Here is a 21,680-nt window from a genome sequence, read left to right as displayed (position 1 = left end):
AGAGCCACTGGCTTGGAATTCCAGCCAGCCAGTGCAACAGGCTAGAGACTGCCTGAGGCAGAGGAGTTCCCAGGGGAGGGGCAGCTGCCATTTATTTGGTTAGGTCAAACTCAGCTGTTCTAGCCTGCAGGCTCCAGGGATCTCAGACAGTCCTGATGAGGAAGAGTCCCCCATGTCACAGCACAGCTGGTGTGTCACATCATGGCCAGACTGCTTCTTCAAGTGGGACCATGATCTATCCCTCCTCACTGAGTGGGGTCTCCCTGTGAGAATTTGAGAAACTCCAGCCAGGGTTATATGGACAGAACTCTGATCTCTCTCTGGGACAGAGCCCCCTGAGGGAGAAACAGCCGATGTCTTGTGGTTTAGTCGACTCAGCCTTTCCAGCTTGCTGACTCCAGAGAGTTCAAGCTATCTAGACAAGGAAGGAAAGAGTTCCCCCAATGCAGTACATCTGCTCTACCAAAAAGCAGCCAGACTGCTTCTTTCAGTGGGTCTCTGATCCTGTCCCTCCTGAATGGGTGAAACCTCCCAACAAGTTTCTCCAAACACCTCCTACAGAAGCTTCCGGACCAGCAACAGGTTAGTATCTGCCTGAGATGGAGCTCCCAGAGGTAAGAGAAGGCTGCCACCTTTGCTGTTTTGCAGCCTTCACTGGTGACACCTCCAGGTAAGGGAAAAGTTGAGGCAATTGGGTATGGAGCAGACTCAATGCTCCATACCCATACACCAAAGAATGGCCTGACTGCTAAAAGACAAAGAAACAGGAAGAAACAACAACAAAAGTCCCCCAAAACCCCATTAAAAGGTCAGCAACCCTAAAAGTTGAAGGTAGATAAGCCCACAAAGATGAGAAAGAATCAACACTAAAATGCTGAACACTCAAAAACCCAGAGTGACTCTTCTCCTCCAAATGACTGCAACACCTCTCCAGCAAGGGCACAGAATTGGGCTAAGGCTGAGATACATGACTTGACAGTAGTAGGCCTCAGAAGGTGGGTAATAACGAACTGCACTGAGCTAAAGGAGCATATTGTAACCCAATGCAAAGAAGCTAAGAATCATGATAAAACAATACAGGAACTGATAAGCAGAATAGCCAGTTTAGAGAGGCACATAACTGACCTGATGGAGATGAAAAACACAACATGAGAAATTCACAATGCAATCACAAGTATCAATAGCGGAATAGACCAAGTGGAGGAAAGAATCTCAGAGCTCAAAGACTATCTTTCTGAATAAAACGGGCTGACAAGAACAGCAAAAAAGGAATTAAAAGGAACAAATAAAATATCTGAGAAATATGGAACTATATATAAAAAGATCAAACCTACATCTGATTGTGGTACCTGAAAGAGGTGGGGAGACCTGAACAAAGCTGGAAAACATACTTCAGGATATCATCCAAGAGAACTTCCACAACCTGACAAGACAGGCCAACATTCAAATTCAGGAAATCCAGAGAACCCCAGTAAGATACTCCATGAGAAGATCAACCCTAAGACACATAATCTGAGGTTGAAAAGAAAAAAAAAAAAAATGTTAGGGTAGCCAGAGAGAAAGGCCAGGTCACCTACAAAGGGAAACCCATCAAACTAAAGTGGACCTCTCAGAGGAAACTCTACAAACAAGAAGAGTCTGGGGGTCAATATCCAACATTCTTAAGAATTTCCAACCCAGAGTTTTATATCTGACCCCAAACTAAGCTTCATAAAGAAAGGAGAAATAATACCCTTTTCAGAGAAGCAAATGCTGAGGGAATTTGTCACCACCAGGCCTGCCTTGCAAGAGCTGCTATTTATTAGTGCCTCAAATTCAGAACTCATTTTTGGTCTACTCAGGGATTTTATTTCTTCCTGGTTCAGTCTCGGAGAATGTATGTGTCCAGGAATTTATCCATTTCTTCTAGATTTTCTAGTTTATGTGCATAGAGGTGTTTATAGTGTTCTCTGATAGTTGTCTGTGCTTCTGTGGCGTCAAAGTTGATATCCCCCTTATCATTTCTTATTGTGTCTATTTGAGTCTTCTCTCTTTTCTTCTTTGTTAGTCTAGCTGGTGGTCTGTTTTATTTTTTCAAAAAAACAATGCCTGGATTTGTTGATTTTTTGAAGGGTTTTCCTGTGTCTCTATTTCCTTCAGTTCTGCTCTGATCTTGGTTATTTCCTGTCTTCTGGTAGCTTCTGGGATTTGTTTGTTCTTGATTCTGTAGTTCTTTCAGTTGTGTTGTTTGGTTGTTAATTTGAGATTTTTCTAGCATACCAACCAAGCCCAGAACCAGACAGATTTACAGCTGAATTCTACCAGAGGTACAAAGAAGAGATAATACCATTTTGACTGAAACTATTCCAAACAATTGAAAAGGAGGGTCTCCTCCCTAACTCATTTTATAAAGCTAGCATCATCCTGATACCAAAACCTGGCAGAGATACAGCAACAAAAAAGAAAACTTCAGGTCAATATCCCTGATAAACATTTAATGCAAAAGTCCTCAATAAAATACTGGCAAACAGAATCCAGCATCACATCAAAAAGCTTATCCACCATGATCAAGTTGGCTTCATCCCTGGTATGCAAGGTTGGTTCAACATACACAAATCAATAAATGTAATTCATCACATAGACAGAACTAAAGACAAAAACCACATGATTATCTCAATAGATGCAGAAAAGGCCTTTGATAAAATTCAAGCTCCTTCATGTTAAAAACTGACAATAAACTAGGTATTGAAGAAACATACCTCAAAATAATAACAGTCATATATGACAAACCCACAGCCAATATCAAACTGAATGGAAAAACGATGTAAGCATTCCCCTTGAAAACTGGCACAAGACAAGGATGCCCTCTTTTGCCATGTCTATTCAACATAGTACTAGAAGTTTTGGCCAGGGCAATCAGACAAGAGAAAGAAATAAAGGTATTCAAATAGAGAGAGAGGAAATCAAATTATCTTTGTTTGCAGATGACATGATCCTATCTATCTAGATCCTATATATCCCATTGTCTCAGCCCAAAAGCTTCTTAAGCTGATAAGAAAATTCAGCAAAGTCTCAAGATACAAAATCAATGTGCAAAAATTGCTAGCATTCCTATAACAGCAACAACAGACAAGCCAAGAGTCAAATCATGAATGAACTCCCATTCACAATTGCCACAAAGAGAATAAAATACTGAGGAACACAGCTAACAAGGTAAGCAAAGAACCTTTTTAAAGAGAACTGCAAACCACTGCTCAAGGAAATCAGAGAGGACACAAACAAATTGAAAAACATTCCATGTTCATGGATAGGAAGAATCAATATCATGAAAATAGCCATACTGCCCAAAGTAATGTATAGATTCAATGCTATTCCCATTAAACTAACATTGACATTTTTCACAGAATTAGAAGAAACTATTTTAAAGTTTATATGAAACCAAAAAAGAGCCTGAATAGCAAAGACAATCCTAAACAAAAAGAACAAAGCTGGAGGCATCATACTACCTGACTTTAAGCTATACTACAAAGCTACAGTAACCAAAACAGTATGATACTGGTACAAAAACAGACACATAGATCAATGGAACAGAACGGAGAACTCAGAAATAAGACCACATACCTTCAAGCATCTGATCTTCAAGAAACCTGACAAAAACAAACAATGGAGACAGGATTCCATATTTAATAAGTGGGTGCTGGGATAACTGCCTAGCCATATGCAGAAAATTGAAACTGGACCCCTCCCTTACATCTTATATACAAAAATTCACTCAAGATAAATTAAAGACTTAAATGTAAAACCCAAAACTATAAAAACCCTAGAAGAAAATCTAGGCAATGCTATTCAGGACATAGGCACGGGCAAAGATTTCATGACAAAAATGCCAAAAGCAATTGTAACAAAAACGAAAATTGGCAAATGTGATCTAATTAAAGAACGTCTGCACAGCAAAACAAACTATCATCAGTTTGAAAAGACAACCTACAGAATGGGAGAAAATTTTTGCAATCTATCTATCTGACAAAGGTCTAATATTCAGAGTCTACAAGGAACTTAAATTTACAAGAAAAGAAAAAACATTAAAAAGTAGGCAAAGAACATGAACAGACACTTCTCAAAAGAAGACATTCATGTGCCAACAAATATACAAAGAAGAGCTCAACATCTCTGATCATTAGAGAAATGCAAATCAAAACCACAATGAGATACCATCTCATACCTGTCAGAATGGTGATTATTAAAAAGTCCAGAAAGAACAGATACTGGCAAGGTTGTAGATAGAAAAGAACATTTTTATACTGCCTGTCAGAAAGAACATTAGTTCAACCACTGTGGAAGACAGTGTAGCAATTCCTCAAAGATCTAAAGGCAGAAACACCATTTGACCTGACAATTCTGTTACTGAGTATATACCCAAATAAATATAAATTATTCTATTATAAAGATATTTGCACACATACGTTCATTACAGAACTATTCACAATAGCAAAGACATAAAATCAACCCAAATGCCCATCTGTGATAGACTAGATAAAGAAAATGTGGTACATATACACCATGGAATACTATGCAATCATAAAAAGGAACAAGATTATGTTCTTTGCAGGAACATGAATGGATCTGGATACTGTTACCCTCAACAAACTAACAGAGGAACAGAAAATCAAACACTGCATGTTCTCACTTATAAGTGGGAGCTGATCAATGAGAACACATGAGGACATGGTGGGCAACAACACACACTGGGACCTCTCAGGGGTAGGAAGAGGGAGAGCATCAGGAAGAATAGCTAATAGATGCTGGTCTTAATACATAGGTGATGGGTTGATCTGTGCAGCAAACTACCATGGCACATGTTTACCTACATAACAAACCTGCACATGTATGCTGAAACTTAAAGAAAAAAAAAGTAACAGAATATTCATTCACACAAAACATGGATGAATCCCAACAATGTGCTGATTAGAAGCCAGAACATAAGAGCATTTACATTATGATTACATTTATATACAATCACAGAAAAGGAAAACTAATATATTGTGACAGAAAGTAATCAGCAGTTACCTGGAGCTGTGGATGACACAAAGGAATTTTCTGTGATGATGGAAATATATATCTTGATTATAATCATGGTTATAGGGGTGTCTACACTTGTCAAAATGCACCAATCTATATTCTTAGAATGGGATATTTTATTGGTTGTAAACAATAACCCAATAAATTTAATTTCAAAAAAATGCTTATTGGCCAGGCACAGTGGCTCACACCTGTAATCCCAGCACTTTGGGAGGCCGAGGCAGACAGATCATTTGAGGTCAGGAGTTCAAGACCAGCCTGGTCAACTTGGCAAAACCCCGTCTCTACTAAAAATACAAAAGTGAGCCGAGCATGGTGGCAGGCTTTTGTAATCCCTGCTATTTGGGAGGCTGAGGCAGAAGAATCACTTGAACCCGGGAGGCAGAGGTTGCAGTGAGCCGAGATCACATCTCTGCACTCCAGCCTGGGCAACAAGAGCAAAACTCTATCTTTAAAAAAAAAAAAAAAAAAAAAAAAAAAGTTTCTTCCACCCCAAAGTCAATCTTCTAAGGTATTTCGTAGAGGATACCTAAATTGAATGGACAATTCAAATAAATATTCTGTTCCCTAGATGATCCCTTCTATCTCTAAAATTGTCTGTACCTATGTGTGTCATCTTCATTCTCTGCTTGATTAAAATGCTTAAAAGAATCAAGCAGTAGATATCTTTACAGATGTGAGTTTATATTATAAATTTTATAAAAAGAGACTGTCAGTAATGGTAGGTCCCATTTTAACAATTTATCTTACATATTCTAAATATTTGGTAAAATTTTAAATACCATTTAAATTATTACAATTTTGCCTTATACAAATTTTTTGCATATATATAGATAAGTGTGTGTCTGTGTGTGTGCACTTTGACAAATGTAGACATCCGTGCAATCACCACTACAATCCTACAAGGTATAAGTATTTCCATTATCACAAAAAATTCTTTCATGTCCCTCACAATTCCAAATAACATTTTAAAGTAATAGCAAAAGCCACAATTACTTTTGCACCAACTTTAATACATATAGAGAGATATATAGAGATATAGATATACACACACACACATATAACTCTTGAAGGAATGGAAACACTACATTTTTTTCCAAACATGTACTCTTTCCTGGTAGTTTTAGAATAAACGTATTTCTGTTCATTTAATTCTCTTTTTAAATATTTTGCTTGGAAACTTGTATTTGACCAATATGCACAAATGATTTGTGTTATTGAAAAGTAAAGAAGGGAGAACAGGAAAACCTAAGTCAACATTCTGTATGACTATCCATGGGAAACACAATATTGCTAAGTATTACATAATCTTGTATTACAACTCTCCAAATTCCTTCAACATTGATGAGAGACACCAAAAGGTTTTAGAAATTCTACCTAAGTGAGCTTCAATCATGTTAACTGAAATTTTCTTTACACTTAGAATTCTTTTTCACTTCTCAGTGAGGTTTTTGGTTTTGTTTTCTATGGGGATGGGGAGGCAAGAGGTTGGTCATGATTCTCTGACAAACTACCTTCTAAAAACCTCATTTTGAAAAGGGTCTTACTAAGGAAAAAATCTTACAACTAAATTGCTTTTACACAACGAGTTGAAATATTATTAACCATTTACATGCATAATAGTATAAGGTAAACATTGCTAATAATAGTGAGACATATTTAGAAATTATCTCATCCCTTTTACTTTTTAGAATAACTTCAATATGAATGTATGCCATAAGGAGGGAAGAAATTAATAAACATTGAGGGCCGGGCGCGGTGGCTCAAGCCTGTAATCCCAGCACTTTGGGAGGCCGAGACGGGCGGATCACGAGGTCAGGAGATCGAGACCATCCTGGCTAACATGGTGAAACCCCGTCTCTACTAAAAAATACAAAAAACTAGCCGGGCGAGGTGGCGGGCGCCTGTAGTCCCAGCTACTCGGGAGGCTGAGGCAGGAGAATGGCGGGAACCCGGGAGGCGGAGCTTGCAGTGAGCTGAGATCCGGCCACTGCACTCCAGCCTGGGCGACAGAGCGAGACTCCGTCTCAAAAAAAAAAAAAAAAAAAAAAAAAACATTGAGTACCCACATAGGTTAAAAGCAAGTCATATAGTATTTTATTATAGTTTATCTATAGACTAAAAATGCTCTGAAGTGTGTTCTACTTATGCTTGTGTAATACACTGGAAAATTTCTTATAGAAAAGATGGAGAAACATGCTATGAATGGCAATACAATTTTGCAGATATGTAGTAGAATTAACGACCCTTCCCAAAGGTTACGATTGATTTAACATATCTTGTGACTTCTCTTTCGTGGTGGCTATGCATTTTGGTCAATAGTTGTAATATAAATATTGCTGTCATACTTATGAAATTCCAAAGTGGCAGGAAGTACAAGGCATAGCTTATACTAATGCTAATATAATGGGTGGTAGAAATTCCTGAATTTATCTAATAAAATAAACTTAGAACAGATGTAAATACCTATGCCTAGGTTAATTGCCTGTATAGGACAGAACAGGAGGAATTTTATTACAAATTGTGCATGTGAAATCTCTTAGTGGATTCAAATTCCACAACACTTGAATAGGACAGCTGAAGTATTCCTGAATTTTATTTGACTAAATCCAACCTCTTCATTTGGTTTCCTACATGCTCAGTATGAATCAACAGAATGATAAAACTGCCCAAAATGTTAATGTCATCCTAAAATGCATTAAGAAAACATTGTAGTCAGAATACAAGAACTGACAATGAATGCAGCTCTGTGTTCTTCAAACAGTCCTGGGAAATGTTTTTCCTACATGGTGCCTTACTTAAGAGGAACATTGAGAGGCTGGAATGCATCTGGAGACAAAGGTCTGCAAAGCGCTACATATATATTAGGACTGATGATCTGAACATATTAGCCTGAAAAAGAACTCACTTGGTGTGTCTGTGAGAGTCCCCCAAGAAGCAGATAGCCAGATAGGACTGGATGCACAAGAGATTCATTAGAAAAATATCTGTGATGTATGCAAGGATAAAGGGAGAGAGAAGAGTAACAGATAGGAAGAGTCTTAATGCTCTGGCACAGCTCTGACACCTATGGAAAGAAGAATTGAAGGATTGTATACGAAGAGCTTCAAACCATAGCAAGGTTCTAAACAAAAACGTCTTGGCCAGACCCATGGAAAGTTGGCAAGCTAAAGTTAGCTGTTAGATGAATCTCCCATAGGACAGGAATGGCTTTGTTCTAGAATTGCAGCTGTGTTCAGTCATGGGGTGGAAGCAGCCCAAAGGAAGAATAGCCTGGCTTCCATTCCCCTAAGCATCCAAAGGTGCAGCCATTGGAGGCTGTCAATCAAGTACGCTCCCCCAGTAGGTCTTTTGAAGTCAAAACTCCATGGCTGCCATACTTGGGAGGCATAACAGCTGTTTTTAATTTTACTAAAGAGCTGTAATATGGATAAAGGTTGAGATATCTTCTACATGACTTCAAAGGACAGAAGTAGAACAAAGAAATGGATGTTTCACTCAGACTGCATCAAAATATAAAAAATTTCTAATAATTAGAGTTCAAAGATAAAGAACAGTTTCATAAATAGATTTGGAAAGAGTCAGAAGGTAGACACACCTGTGAGGCTGCTTCTCAATCTTGAAGTCTAATGAGACTAGCAATAAAGGAAGTAAGGATAGAAGGAACTCAAGAAATATGGTTTGCTGAAATGATTATAATAAGATTGGATTAGGAAGCTTTTTTCTTCTGTAAATAATGCCACATTTTGAGTCTCAGTAGGGAAGAGTAAGGATATACTAAAAATCCTTTCATTAATGTGAACTGATTTTTGCCTTATATGGGGTTAGAATCAGAGAAGTAAAAGTTGGACTTAAATCATAAACCTTGTGAATTGTCCTGAAAAACATCAACAATGATTTTCTTCTAATTATTAAAAACAAAAATCTCCTTTATGTTCCTTCTCAACACAGTATGTGTCCTGGTAAAAGAGTATTTCTAGATTTGTCACCTGATAGCTTCTGCTTCCCTTTGGGGATAAAAGCTTTTTTGGTTTCTGTGGCCTTGTAGTATAGTTTGAAGTCAAGTAGTGTGATGCCTCCAGCTTTGTTCTTTTTGCTTAGGATTCTCTTGGCTATACAGGCTCTTTTTTGGTTCCATGTGAAATTTAAAGTAGTTTTTTTCTAACTCTGTGAAGAAAGTCCATGTAGTTTGATGGGAACAGCACTGAATCTATAAATTACTTTGGGCAGTGTGGCTATTTTCATGATATTGCTTCTTCCTATCCATGAGCATGGAATGTTTTTTCATTTGTTTGTGTCCTCTCTTATTTCCTTGAGCAGTGTTTTGAAGAATGAGATCATGTCCTTTGCGGGGACATAGATGAAGCTGGAAGCCATCGTTCTCAGAAAACTAATACAGGAACAGAAAACCGAACACTTAATGTTCTCACTCATAAGTGGGAGTTGAACAAAGAACATATGGACACAGGGAGGGGAACAACACACACCAGGGCCTATTGGGGGTGTGGAGCAAAGGGAATGAGAGCATTAGGACAAATACCTAATGCATCCAGGGCTTAAAATCTAGATGACGGGTTGATAAGTGCAGCAAACCACCATGGCACATGTATACCTATGTAACAAACCTGCACATTCTGCATATGTATCCCGGAACTTAAACTAAAATTTTTAAAAATAAAATTAAAAAAGCTTTTGCACTCCATTTACTCTCAGGCCAGTGAAAGGGTTAAGTAAGCTACAGTGGAATCCTGAATTTGAGTATTGAAAACCTGGCAACCAGCCCAGAGGCCCCTTCCAAAAAGAAGCAGCTACCCTGAGCCCTTACAAAGGAGGTGGTTGCCCTAGCAACAGTATCTGATAAAAGAAAATATGGCCGCCAGGTACACATACAGATTGCACCAGAGAGAGGAACACTGCTCAGCTGCTGCTGCACTCAGTGTTAAGGAGTCATTTAGCAAATCTGGAGTTTTAGAGCTGAATCTTCTAACTTACAATTGTGGAAATTTTGGGGGTGGTATTTATTTAAATCATGCCCAATATATTTCAAAATTTGGCACGTTGTGGTGACTGCTGAGCATAAATATGCCTCCCAACTTAAACAAAAGCAACCACCACAAATGACTGTCAAGATATACCAGCTAACTAGAAAGATCTCTCTAAAGAAAGATTTGCTCAAAATAAGCATCAAATTTTCCCCAAAGTCTTTAATTGGATTCTTTAATCATGCCTCCATTTTTTTATCTTTGTGCAGAGGTATGATTCCATATGAAACATTCAAACTGCTCAGAGCCTTATTTTATCTAACATAATTATTTGTAATTGAAGCCCTCATTCGTTTAAAGACTAAACATTGACCAATGTCCTGTGTGTACTGACTGCCTTTTTTTAAAATCATTGAATATTTTCTGGTAAATATTTTATTGTGGAATCAACTTTAGAGATTTTCGTAAGAGGCTTTAAGCAGTTATGATCGTTAGTACTGTTTTTTTTATGACAAAGGATGGGCGCTTACTAGAGGATCACTCTTCCTAAATGCACACTTCAGATTGATCTATTGATAGCCTTTATCACAATTTGTGAGTATGGTGTTGACTTATTCAATAATACGGCAATGAGAACGTGTGCAAGAGAGGCATAGGCCACTGCTCAGTGAACCAGTTTTTAATACAAATGTTTTCACTCCCCACTTCCACCCCAAAGAGATAGTTCCTTTTTTTAGGCATATGATACTAGGAAAAAGACCCATAATCTTCTGGATATCCAGGTCCCAATCCTTATATTTCTATAAGCTTATGAAATGTCCTTCACAGGGCACTTAACCTCTAAAAGTCTGTTTCCTGGAGACAACATGATGGTCTCTAAGACTTCTCTTGACTGTGCTGTTCCATGAAAATGGGTTATTGCCTACTATGAGGAAAAGGCAAAGTTCTGTTTGAACAAATCCATTAGATTTCTATTAGAGATTCATCAAGTTTTCTTTACAACTCTTCCTGCATAAACACCAATACTTTTCCTCAGCAAATTATTAATAAATACTACCAGCTTTAAAACTCTAATGTAAACACTTCATTGTATACACTGAATAAAAGACTCCAGCAGACACTACTCAGAAACTTCAGTGTCTTTTGATCTGTTTCTTGAGTTGGAGTATGAAATACCTGGGCAAAGCTTAAAAGACAGACAGGAAGAGTATATTCATTGCTTTTCAAAATGTGGACTAGCAAAAGACAGAGTAAGGCAGAAATAGACGTTTTTAATTACTCTTGACATGGGGGCAGGCAAGAGTAATTTTAGGGTCTTCCATGACTAACTTGAAGGACCCTCTAATACAATGTTGCTAAAATTTGAACAGAATCTTTCTGAAGAAAAAAATATTAACTCATATACTCAGTGTTAACTTGTATTACTTTCACTATACTCTTCAATGCTTATAAATATTAAAATAGGTATAAACATCTTATGCTCACAGGACTTAGCTGTAAGAAACAAATTTGCAAATTATAAACCAAACTATTACTCCAATAAAATTAATGTTTTTAATTTAATATGATGAATCATCTTGACATGCTGAATCTTAATCTGTTTGAAATTTGAATATCATACTGACTGCCACATCATGGTTTTGAAAGCATTTAGCATGCCTATGCTACTATGTGCCATCTGGTAACTCAATTCACTTACCACTTTTCTCTACTCAAACTCACGTGAAACCTTTATTTGCACAGTGCTTCATGATATCATTTGGACTTCACTCCTGGGAAAGAATGGTGTACTTTCTCTCTCTCTCTCTCTCTCTTTTTTTTTTTTTTTTTTTTTTGAGACAGAGTCTCCTTCTGTCACCCAGGTTGGAGTGCAGTGGCACTATCTTGGCTCACTGCAACCTCTGCCTCCCAGGTTCAAGCAATTCTCCTGCCTCAGCCTCCTGAGTAGCCGAGATTACAGGCACACGCCACCATGCCTGGCTAAATTTTTTGTATTTTTAGTAGAGACAGGGTTTCATCATGTTGGTCAGGCTGGTCTCAAACTCCTGACCTCGTGATCTACCCACCTCAGCCTCCCAAAGTGCTGAGATTACAGGCATGAGCCACCATGCCCGGCAAAAATGGTGTACTTTCTTTATCATGTTCTACTATCTTTTCATTAGCCGATCACCATCAAAGATGTACTATTGATGTCAATGTGATCTAAACATCGAGCAAATATAGGGTAGGTTTTAGTCCAGTCACCCATGTGACCCAACATGATTGTATGATCCAATAGCAAGTTTTTCTCTGCGATCATAAAAATCAAAACAGAAAACCAAGAAATTATTGTAGAATATTCACAAAACCCCAAATGGAGAAACAGAAGCCTGGTGCATAATTTTGTCCAAAATAAACATTGCCTGTCTTGGTTTCCAGGGCAAGTGTTGTCATAACCCAGTCTTTTCAGGCATTTGCACTGCTGATTGAATAAACAGGCAGTACCGCCTCTGCTTTTCTGCTTTCTACTGAAGGTCTGAGACATGCCAAATTCTCATGTTCACAGTTCCCTTCCAGGCAGGAGTAGTAGAAATATTGTTGTTTTCTGGCCATTGAGACATAAGTGAAGGACTGCCGTTGATTTGTTGGGAAAGTATTTTGCTCTCCTGATTAAAATTATAGGTAGAAAATCATAATTTGCACTCCCTCTTCTCCTTTCTTTCTGCTTTGAACACAGGTTTTCTCTATTTTTCTTTTTCTGTGGCGGTATATCAAACATCTCATAACCATGAGAGGTCGAGACATTAGGCCTGGTAGGAAAGAAATGTAACAGGGACTTTATCCTTGGTTATTTCAAAAAATTATTTCTACATTTCTTGTTAGGTAAACAGTAAATGTCCATATGGTTTAAGGCACTGTTAATCAGGAGTTCTGTTTTTTACAGCCAGAAGCATTTCTGATACAGAGATCCTATCTGCTCTTCCAAATCACCAAAATTTTTATTAGATGAAAAATCATCATGGAATATTATGTTGGAAACTTAGTTGGTAAAATATATTCCATTTACTTCCTGTGATATTTCATGTTATACTTAATTTCCTGTTTTCCGAATTTCCATTATATTTGCTGTCTTTTGTTCCAATATTAATTATTCGTACTCACATACAATGTTGATATTAACTTGCAATAAGAAAAATGGATTCATTTGGCAGAAGTCATTGAAATGGTTTGTAACGCTTGGTCCTGTTCCTGAGTACATTTCCACCTCCAACCCACAGGACTCTCCATTTTGTCTTGACATTCCAACCATACAATTGCTTTCTTTGTGTCTTGTTTGTGACATATTTTCTCCTCCCTGGGCCTTGCATGTGCTGTGCCCTTGCCTAAGTGCTCCTTCTGACTGGCTCCTCCCCTCATTTCCCCTCTTAATTTCAATTTGCCCTTCAGATCCAACCTAAAGCTTCACTTCCTCAAGATACCTGCATGGAACCCCCTAGCCTAAACCATGCCTTTGTCATAACTCACAGAGTCGTGGGCCTTTCCTTCTGAGCACTTTCATCAATATGAAATGACACACTTAATACTCTTCTGCCACACTATTTGCTTGAAACCTTACCTTTTTGCTTATTAATGCATCTCTGTACCTAGCCCAGTGTCAGATGAATGGTAGGTATATAATACATCTTAGTTTAATGAATGAAGCAAGGAATTAATGAAAAATGGGAATAATTTAATGATATTTCAAAGGAAGTAGGTTCTCAGATCTGAAAACCTCCGTTGGTAGCAAAAAAATTTTATTTCAGTGTGTATATATTAGGACGGCTGAGCCTCAGATTAATTCTTTGCATACATATATTCTTGTTCCTTTGATGATCCAGCATCAGTGCCTTGGAAATTCAGCAAGGCATGCAAATTAAATTATGCTTTTTTATATTAATGTACAGAACAATTCTCTGGGAAGCATAATAAATTGTCTATTACTTACAGATTAAATTTGTCTTTTTCTCGCTGTTCTTTGCCAGAATTAATCGTGTTTACCTTTCCAAAGGTCTTATGCATTGAAAAATAATAATTAAATATCCTACTCTAGGTAATTTAAATAACAAAAGAAGTTTTGTTTTCATTGAAAGCCTGAATCTCATAAAAAGAATGCTGCTTTTAAAAATCACAGTTAGCAATACGAAGAATTCACACTATAAGTTCTTTCTTATATGTGACTTTTTTTTTGTTTTATCAGTTTGCAAATTTTAAATGAAAGTCAAATATACCATTGTCTAACTTTTTCTATTTACAGATAATTCTGAGATCCTTTGCCTAATTCCTGGAATGAAAAGAACATTGAAATCCCTTGCTCTAATCTCTTCTTAACGCAGAAATCAGAAAGAATACGAGGTAAACTAGGAAAGCTGAAAAACAAAAAAGCTAAGAGGTAAAACTGAAGAAAAAAAATAGCAAACTTTTCTTTGGTTAGTCCTTTTATTTTATTTTAACTTTTATTTTATTTTCAGGGGCACATGTTAAAAGCTGTTATATAGGTTAGCTGGGTGTCATGGGGGTTTGGTGTGAGATAATTTCATCACCTGGGTAATAAGCACAGTACCTGATAGGTATTTTTTGTGATCCTCTCCCTCCTCCCACCCTCCACCTTCAATTGGGCCTCAGTGTCTGCTGTTCCCCTTCTAGTACCCATGTGTCCTTGTTGTTTAGCTCCCACTTACAAATGCGAACATGTGGTATTTATTTTTCTGTGTTACCTTGCTTAGGATAATGGCCTCCGGCTCCAACCATGCTGCTGCAAAGGACGTGATCTCATCCTTTTTACAGTTGCATAGTATTTCATGATGTATGTAACATTTTCTTTATCCAGTCTGTCACTGATGGGCATTTAGGTTGATTCCATGTTTTTGCTATTGTAAATAGTTTTGCAATTAATACACACATCCATGTATCTTTATGGAAGAGCAGTTTCTATTCCTGTGGGTATATACCCAGTAATGAGATTGCTGGGTCTGATGGTAATTCTGTTTTAAGTTCTTTGAGGAATTGTCACATTGCTTTCCACAATAGCTGAACAAACTTACATTACCACCAGCAGTGTAGAAGCATTCCCTTTTCTCCACAGCCTCACCAGCATGGGTTATTTGTTGACTTTTTAGTAATAGCCATTCTGACTGGTATGAGATGGTATCTCATTGTGCTTTTGATTTGCATTTCTCTAATGATCAATGATGTTGAGCATTTTTTCATGTTTGTTGGCTGCATGAATGTATTCTTTTGAGAAGTGTCTGCTCGTGTCCTTTGCCCACTTTTTTTTTTTTTTCTTTTTTGAGATGGAATCTTGCTCTGTCTCCCAGGCTGGAGTACGATGGCATGATCTTGGCTCACTGAAACCTCTGCCTCCTGGGTTCAAGCGATTCTCCCGCCTCAGCCTCCCGAATAGCTGGGACTACAGGCACCGGCCACCATGACTGGCTAATTTTTGTATTTTTAGTAGAGATGGGGTTTCACCATATTGGCCAGGCTGGTCTCAAACTCCTGACCTTGTGATCCGCCCACCTCAGCCTCCCAAAGTGCTGGGATTACAGGCTTGAGCCACCGAGCCCGGCCCAGCCTTTTGCCCACTTTTTAATGGGACTGTATCTTTCTCGCCTGTAAAATTGTTTCAGTTTCTTATAGGTTCTGGATATTGGGCCATTGTCAGATGCATAGCTTACACATATTTTCTCTCATTCTGTAGTTTGTCTGCTTATTCTGTTGATAATCTGTTTCGTTTAATTAGATCCCATTTTTCAATTTTTGGTTTTATTGTTTGCTTTTGGTGTCTTCATCATGAAATCTTTGCCAAGTCCTGTGTCCATAATGATATTTCCTAGGTTATCTTTCAGAGTTTTTATAGTTTTAGGTTTTACATTTAAGTCTTTAATCCAAGTCTTCAGTCTTCTGCATATGACTAGCAAGTTATACCAGCACCATTTATTGAATGAGGAGTCCTTTTTTCATTACTTGTTTGTGTCAGCTTTGTCCAAATTCAGCTGGTTGTAAGTGTGTGGCTTCATTTCTGGTTCTGTATTCTGTTCCACTGGTCTATGTGTCTGTTTCTGTACCAATACCTTGATGTTTTGGTTACTATATCCCTACAGTAGGATTGGAAGTAGAATAAAATGATGCTTTTGGCTTTATTCTTTTTGCTTAGAATTGCCTCGGCTATTCAACTCTTTTTTGGTTCCATATGAATTTTAAAATAATTTTTTTCTAATTCTGTGAAGAACGTTCGATATGGTTAGTCTTTGTCTCCCCACGCAAATCTCATCTTAAATTGTAATTCCCATAATCCCCACATATCAAGGGTGGGACCAGTGAATGAGGTTCTCATGAGATCTGATGGCTTTATAAGGGGCTCATCCCCCTTCACTCAGCATTTTTCCATTCTGCCACCTTGTGAAGAACGTGCCTGCTTCTCCTTTGACTTCCACCATGATCGTAAGTTTCGTGGGGCCTCCCCAGCAATGTGGAACTGTGAGTCAATTAAATCTCTTTCCTTTAAAAAGTACCCAGTCTTGGGTATTTCTTCCTAGCAGTGTGAGAACAGACTAATACAATGTCATTGGTAGTTTAATAGGAATAGCATTGAATCTGTAATTTGCTTTGGGCAGTATGGCCATTTTCACAATATTGATTCTTCCTATCCATGAGCATGGAATGTTTTTCTACTTGTTTGTGTCATCTCTGATTTCTTTCAGCAGTGTTTTGTAATGCTTGTTGTAGAGATCTTTCACCTCCCTTGTCAGCTGTATTCCTAGGTATTTTATTCTTTCTGTGGCAATTATGAATTATATTGTGTTCCTGATTTGCCTATTTGGATGTTGTTGAGGTACAGAAATGTTATAGATTTTTTATGTAGATTTTGTATTCTGAAATTTACTGAAGTTGTTTATCAGCCCAAAAAGCTTTTGGGCAAAGACTATGGAGTTTTCTAGATATAGAATCATGTTGTCTGCAAACAGGGATACTCTGACTTCTTTTATTTGGATGCCCATTCTTTCTTTCTCTTGCCTGATTTCTCTGGCTAAGATTTTCAATATCATGTTGAATAGGAGTGAAGAGAGAGGGCAACCTTGTCTTGTGCCAGTTTTCAAGGGGAATGCTTCCAGTTTTTCTCCTTTCAGTATAATGTTGGCTGTGGGTCTGTCATAGATGACTCTTATTATTTTGAAATATGTTCTTTCAGTGCATAGTTTGTGAAGGGTTTCCAACATGAAGGAATATTGAATTTTATTGAAAGCCTTTCTGCATCTATTGAGTAATTGTAGTTTTTGTCCTTAGCTCTGTTGATATAATGAATCACATTTATTGATTTGCATATGTTGATCCAACCTCATATTCTGGGGATAAAGCCTACTTGATTGTAGTTGATTAGCTTTTTTATGTGCTGCTGGATTCAGTTTGCTTGCATTTTGTTGAGGATTTTTTATCTATGTTCATTAAAAATATTGGCTTGAAGTTTTCTTTTTTTGTTGTGTCTCTGCCAGGTTTTGTTATCAGGATGACGCTAGCCTCATAGAATGAGGCGATGAGAAGTCCTTCTTCCTCAGTTTTTTTGGAAGAGTTTCAGCAGGATTGGTACCAGCTCTCTTTATACCTCTGGTAGAATTTGGCTGTAAATCCATCTGGTCTTGGGATTTTTCTGGCTGGTGGGCTTTTTATTACTCATTCAATTTCAGAACTCATTGCTGAGTTCAGGGATTCAATTTCTTCCTGGCTCAGTCTTCAGAGGTTGCATGTGTCCAGGAATTTATCCATTTCTTCTACATTTTCTAGTTTGTGTGCACAGAGGTGTTCATAATAGTCACTATTTGTGTATATGTGTGTGTATTTCTGCGGGGTCAGTGGAAATGTCTTAAATTTTAAAGAATGAGTTTACATTTCATTCAATATAAAATAATTTTGGGGACAGAGTCCAAATGGATTTGAAATATATATATATGTGTGTGTGTGTGTGTGTATATATATATATATATATATATACACACACACACACACACATATATATATATGGCATAATTGATCCAAGAAACAGCATAATCATTTATTTATTTGTTTGTTTGTTTATTCTATTTTAGCCCCATGCCTTTAGCATTGACTCAGTTTAGTGCTATTAATTAGACCACATTTTGGGACCATAATGAAAGCTAATAAATCTCTTCATCATTTCATAATAGACTTCTTGTTTATTTTAGACTTTCTTTTATTGGTCTTTATTTAAAAAAACAAATTAGCCATGTATTTTTGTTGTAAGAATAATCCATCATTATAACATTGGAAAGATATCTCCATATTATTAAAATTACTTAATGTCAATAGAGTGTTAAATCATCAAACTGTATAACAACAAACTTTTTATCATTAAGGAAACAGAATTGGCCCATCAAAATATATAAGCACTAATTCAGATTACGTCAACAATACATATTGACTTGCAAGAAAGTTGGCTTGCAGGAAATGTTATCCCTTGAGATGATATAATGGTGGATGTGAGGGGAAAATGTACCCCCATGGACATGAGTGCCATGAGTTTTACTATGCAAAAGCTTAATGGATTTTGCCAGGCGCAGTGGCTCATGCCTGTAATTCCAGCACTTTGGGAGGCTGAGGCAGATGGATCACAAGGTCAGGAGTTCAAGACCAGCCTGACCAACATGGTGAAACCCCGTTTCTACTAAAAATACAAAAATTAGCCGGGCATGGTGGCATGCGCCTATAATCCCAGCTACTCAGGAGGCTGAGGCAGGAGAATTGCTTTAACCTGGGAGTGAGAGGTTGCAGTGGGCCAATATCACACCATTGCACTCCAGCCTGGGTGACACAGTGAGATTCCATCTCAAAAAAAAAAGAAAGCTTAGTGTATTTTAAGATGACTAAATTTGAGATAGAGAGCATAAGAACTATGAACTGGATGACAGGGTAAAAGAATTCACAGCAAGTCTAATCAGTTGCAGACCAACCATCACATTAGTATTCTACTAATTTGACGTAAAGTACATCTCCTACAATTAAAAAAAAAATCATCAACTCCTTTGTCATTGTAGTTTTACTTTGTCTTTTGCAGTTTATGACATTGTTTTGGGTTGCATGGAAATATTCTATTAGTGCAGTGATTGCTAAATTGGCCGAAGAACTCAATGCAATTAGAAAGCAAACGGCTGAAAAAAAGAGACTGTCTTTGCTATATACAAGGATGGGAGATTATGTTATAGAAAGCACTGATGAGGCTACAAAAGGAACCACTTGTTCTGCTTAGTGGTTTGAGAGTGAATGTGAAATGCAATGGTCTATTACTGATGTTTCTCGTTATTTGTAAAAATATAGTAGAACCAGCAAAGAAGAGAAACATTCCCAAGAAGGACACTCTGAAGGTCAGGCAAATTTATCTTCATGACCTGAAGTTATTTCCAAGGAAAAATGTTTCAAAGGTGTGAAAAACAGCAATTTTTGTATGAATTATTACTAAGTGACCTAGTAATAGAATAAGAACAGTCTAAGTCTCATTCCTTTAGACATTAGGGAGATTTTTAAAGATAATCCTGTTGTTTTGTCATCCTACCTTCTGATATTTTTCCAGCTTTCATTGTTAAGGTATTAAGCCCTGATCCTGCTGTCACATATTATTTCTATATCTCAAGAATACAGGGTTTTGGCTAAACTAAATAATATCAGCTAATTTAATAAGAAATCACCAAATTCATAGTGATACATTATAATAAATAAATAATTTCAGACATTCCGTAGGCAACTGCCCATGCAATGATTAACAGCCCAGAGTCCCTACAGTCTACTGTACCTGAATCCTGCTCAAAATCAGGCTAATAACCTGGGGAAAACATTGGGGAGGGTCTTGCAGAAAGTTTTCATGAGAAAAGCCCAAAGGTGGTATATGTAACACTTCAGTGCCCATGCCATTGACCACAACTCATGGTTACAGTGTTGTAACAGAAGCTAGTGGATTGGCTTCTATCTCACAATTTTGGAGAAATCAGGAGTCTAGGCATGGCTTACCTGGGTCCTCTGTGCAGAACCTCACAAGGCTGAGATAAAGGTTTTGTCTAGACTCCATTTTCATCTGGAAACTCAATTGGGTCAGAATCTGCTTCAAAGCTCTCTCATGTTTGTGCCAGAATTCATTTTCTTAAGGATGTATGACTTAAGAAAATGTATTAAGGATGTATTCATTTCCTTAAGGATGTATGACTGAAGACCCCAACATTTTTTTTCGGGCCATCAGCTGGAGCCTGCTCACAGCTTCTAGAAGCCACCTGCAGTACCTTGTCAGATGGACTGTCTCAACATGGTTGCTTACTTCACAAAAGCCAGAAAGACAAATCCTCTCTCTCTCTCTCTCTCTCTCTCTCTCTCTCCCCCTCCCTCTTTTTCCCTTTCTCCCCCTGTCTCGGTTGCTAAGTGAGAATGATGTAACACAATCATGGAATTGCAGGAATGGAATCACAGAAGTGGCATCTCATCATCTTTGTCATATTCTATTGGTCAGTAGCAAGTCATATCTACCAAGGAGTTTTCACTAATAACAGTGAGATACACAGAGTAGTGATCCAATAAAAAGAAATGGCCATGAAACAAATATTCACAAGAATAAGCACATCATACAAACTCTTGCTACAGAAGGAAATAATAAAGTGTTATCAGGACATGTAATAGAGGGAGATATCTGGTAGCACTGAAGATATCCTCCACAAGGATGAGATTTGAGCTGAAATATGAAAGAAGAGAGAGAGCTTAATTAAACAGCATAGAGGAGGGAAAAGTGAAAAATTCTAAGAGTGAACTGTATGTTCCAAAGCTCTATGGTAGGATAAAAGCATGGCACATTTAAGAAATGGAAGGAAAGCCCACGTGTCTGAAGAAGAGAAGCAGAGGAAGAGGAAGGGCGAGGCATCGGACAAGAAGAGCAGACCCCAGGTATTTCAAGGCTTTCTAGGCCTGCTGGCTTGATGCTAAGAGTAATGGGAGGTCATTGAAAGGATTTAAAACAGAGAGTGACCCAATCAGATTGTATTGATACGAGATGATTTGTGCAATTACTATACTAAACAATGCACTTTTGAGCATTTAATCCCAGAGATAGGAAAGTTTAGTCACACAAAAACCTGTACATAAACATTTATAGCCAATTTATTCGTAAGACCTCAAAACTGAAAACAACCCAAGTGGCCCTCGATGGGTGACTGGTTAAACAAACTGATGTATCCATATCATGGAATATGATGGGATATTAGTCAGCAATTTAAAATTGTGAGCTATTGAGACACACAACTACTTGATTGAATCTCAAGGAAATTATGCTAAATGATAAAAGCCAATTCCAAAATAATTCCATTTATATAATTTTCTTGAAATGAAAAAAATTATAGAAAGGTAAGACAGATTAGTGGTTGCTGGGGTTTAGGGATGGGGAGAAGCAGGTAATGGGAAAGAGGTGGGCAATTATAAAAAGGGAAAAAGAGGGATCATTGCAGTGATGGGGCTGGTCTGTATTTTGACTGTGGTGGTAGATATAGAAGCCTACGTATGTGACAAAACTGCATAGAAATAAATACACACACGTATACACACACACACACACAAACACGTGTTCACACACACACAGGA

At 37.6% G+C, this 21,680-nt stretch overlaps 1 long non-coding RNA gene across 3 annotated transcripts in view; it reads right to left on the bottom strand.

Annotated features, from left to right (window-relative positions):
- LOC117064783 overlaps nt 1–20,444 on the bottom strand; it is a 60,691-nt gene extending 40,247 nt beyond the window's left edge. Inside the window, exon 1 of one of the 3 annotated variants that reach the window (XR_004429675.1) lies at nt 20,073–20,444. This is a non-coding gene — a long non-coding RNA (uncharacterized LOC117064783). The remainder of the gene's footprint in view (nt 1–20,072) is intronic. The other 2 variants (XR_004429677.1, XR_004429676.1) reach the window with 2 other exon arrangements.
- Nucleotides 20,445–21,680: the final 1,236 nt, after the last annotated feature.

Source organism: Trachypithecus francoisi, unplaced genomic scaffold, assembly GCF_009764315.1.
Source record: "Trachypithecus francoisi isolate TF-2019V2 unplaced genomic scaffold, Tfra_2.0 Lachesis_group2, whole genome shotgun sequence".
In the NCBI taxonomy this organism is placed as follows: Eukaryota; Metazoa; Chordata; class Mammalia; order Primates; family Cercopithecidae; genus Trachypithecus; species Trachypithecus francoisi.
This window is presented reverse-complemented; position numbering and strand designations above follow the sequence as displayed.